Source organism: Mesoplodon densirostris, chromosome 13 (genome assembly GCF_025265405.1).
Source record: "Mesoplodon densirostris isolate mMesDen1 chromosome 13, mMesDen1 primary haplotype, whole genome shotgun sequence".
In the NCBI taxonomy this organism is placed as follows: domain Eukaryota; kingdom Metazoa; phylum Chordata; class Mammalia; order Artiodactyla; family Ziphiidae; genus Mesoplodon; species Mesoplodon densirostris.
Window position 1 is genome coordinate 16,625,808 of NC_082673.1, and position 3,087 is coordinate 16,628,894.

The 3,087-nt window shown below is 36.4% G+C and overlaps 1 pseudogene; it reads left to right on the forward strand.

The window, feature by feature from the left end:
• The first annotated feature begins 1,418 nt into the window (after window positions 1-1,418).
• LOC132500820 (small ribosomal subunit protein uS10-like) lies at window positions 1,419-1,772 on the forward strand (annotated as a pseudogene).
• Window positions 1,773-3,087: the final 1,315 nt, after the last annotated feature.

The following is a 3,087-nucleotide window of genomic DNA, read 5'->3' on the forward strand; positions in this document are numbered from 1 at the left end:
GTTGCACAAAGGAAAAAAAACTAAACCAAGTGGGAGACCCAGAGCCAAGCAGGAAGCAAGCTTCAAACCCAGCCCAACTCCTGACTTGATGGGCATGAACCCCTATATTAACAGCCCAACAGAAGGAAAGGTGTGCCCATCTCCAAGTATAACAATTCTTTATCTCAGTATCTATTGTCTTGTACAATACATCCAACTTTAAACAAAAAACTTTAGGCATACAAAGAGGGGAAAGAAACCCCACAGTTTAAAATGACAAAGGAGTCAGCAGAGCCAGACTCAAATATGACTTAGATGTTAGATGTATCCAATGGGGAATTTAAAGTAGTTATGGTTAATATGTTAAAGGCTCTAATGGAAAAGGTAGACAACATGCATGGTTGAGTAGATACTTTGAGCAGAGACATGGAAACTATAAAAATCCTAGAAAAGAATAATTCAGTAACAGAAATGAAGAATGCTTTCAAAGATTTTACCAGTAGACTTGAGGTAGGTGAAGAGCCAGTGAGCTTGAAAATGGAGATAGATCAACAGAAATTACACAAAGTGAAACACAAAGAGAACAAAAAAGAATGATAAAAAAGAGAGCATCCAAGGGCTAAAGGCCAATACCAAATGACCTAACATGCATAAATGGAACTCCAGGGGAACAAAAAGAGAAGAGGGCAGAAAAAATATTTGAATATGAGTAAGAATTTTTTAAAAACTCAGCACCTATGAATATCATATTCTAACTCCCAAAAGCCTAAGACAGAGAGAAAACCTTGAAGGCAACCAGAGGAAAAAATAATGTTCCATTAATGAACAAGGAAGAGAATTACAGCAGACTTGTCACTAGAAACCATGTAAATAAGAAGGCAATGGAATGATGTCTATAAAGTTCTGAAGAGGAAAAAAACCTGACTTATATCCAGTGAAAAATATCTTTCAAACGTGAGGCAGAAGCAAAGCCTTTCTCCGACCAACAAAAATTGAGGTAACTCGTGACCACAGATCTACTCTGAAAGAACTGTTAAAGGAGGTTTTTCAGGTAGAAGAAATAGGATACCAGAAACTTGGATTTATACAAAGAATGAAGAATGAAGCTAAAATGGAATATTTTAAAAATTTTTCGTTGTTGTAAAATCTAACTATTTAAAGCAAAATTTGTAATAATGTGTTTATTCCATAAAAAAGTGAAATGTGTGACCACAGTGACACAAGGAATGGGAGGACTTGAGAATGTCCTGTTACATTGTATATGAAATGACGTAATACTCTTTGAAGAAAAACTCATTAACCATTAAAAAGTTAAGTGTTAAAAAATGTATCAAGCCTCCGTAAGGAAGATACAGTGGCCCCTGCTCCTGACTCACCACAGTTCCTTCTTGCTGAGGAAGAAGTCAGTCAGAACGTTATGCTCCTTCCATGTAGCAGCCATGGCTTTTAAAGCTACTGGAACTACACCAGTGGACCCAGAACGGGTGGTTCACTGAGTAAGAATAACTCTAACTGTCCACCTTTTAAAATCCCTGGGGAAGGTGTGTGCTGATTTGATCACAGGCTCAAAGGAAAAGAACCTTAAAGTGAAAGGACTGTTTCAGATGTCTACCAGGACTTAGAATCACTGTGAGAAAAACTCTTTGTAGTGAAGGTTCTAAGACTTGGCAGCATTTCCAGGTGAGGATTCACAGCGACTCATTGACTTGGACAGTCCTCCTGAGAGTGTTAGGCAGATTACTTCTATCATTGAGCCAGGATTAGAGATTGAGGTCACCATTGTAGTTGCTTAAATCTACTATTTTAATAAATTGATTATTAATCATTTTTAAAAGAGGTATAAATAATAAGTAATTGTAGGAGATAAAATAGATCATAGAATGCTGAGTCATTCAGATAAGGCAGAAAGTGAACAAAAAAGCAATAAAGGCCAAATGGAACAAATAGAAAACAGCTAGCAAGACAGTAGATTTTAAGCCAACCATAACAATAATCACTTTAAATGTCTAAAATACATCAGTAAAAAGGCAGGTTGCTAGACTGAATTTAGAAAGAAGACTCAGTTATATGTTGTCCATAGGAGACTCACTTTAAATATAAAGACATAGATAAAAGTAAAAGCATGTACAGGCACCCCCCACCCCCAGCTATCCAAAAGTAGAGTGTTCCTATGAAACCTTTCATAAGCCAAAATGGCTTAAAGCAAAGAAATAATTACCTTAGGACACATCTTGCTAACAGATGCAAAAAATAAATCGAGATAAAGCACAGATGGTCACACAGTTCAAAGCTATGGTGGCTTGAGGCTGAGATGCTCAGTGTAGTTCCTAGGGAAGGAGCTTGGTGGTGCCTCTCTCTCTGCTGGGGGTGCACTGCCCCTATGCTGCAAAATAATGCTGAACGCTATTTATTTTTTATTAAAGTATAGTTGGTTTGCAATGTTACATTAGTTTTGGGTGTACAACATAGTTATTCAATATTTTTATAGACAATACTCCATTTAAAGTTATTACAAAATAATGGCTATATTTCCCTGTGCTCTACAATATATCCTTGTTGCTTATTTATTTCATACATAGTAGTTTGTGTATCTTAATCCCCTACCCCCATCTTGCCCCTTATCTCTTCCCTCTCCCCTTTTGACTTTTGCCTTTTTTCAGAAGAGCAAAAGTCCTCTTCAGATTTCTTCAATTAGCAAAAACAAGTACTAATGTAGGGCTTTCATAAAAGGGAAGTGGTATAAACGGGAGGATACCTGTACCAGTCAAACACTGTGGCCTGTCTCCCCCCAAAAAAGCCAAAACTGGGCTAGCTACATTAAATTCAGTCAAAATAGACTTCATAAAAAGAATATTATCAGAAATAAAACAGAACATTACATAACGATAAAGTGGTAAGTTCTGCAAATGGACCTAACAGTCCTAAAGGTATATACACCTAATAGCATAGCTTCAAAATACATGAGGCAAAAACTGATGAATCTGAGAGGACAGACAGACAAATCTATAATTATCATTGGTAACTCCAATCCTCCTTTATAGTTATTGATAGAACAACTAGGCAAAAAAAAAAAAAAAATTAATAGGGATATAAATGACCCGTGCAACA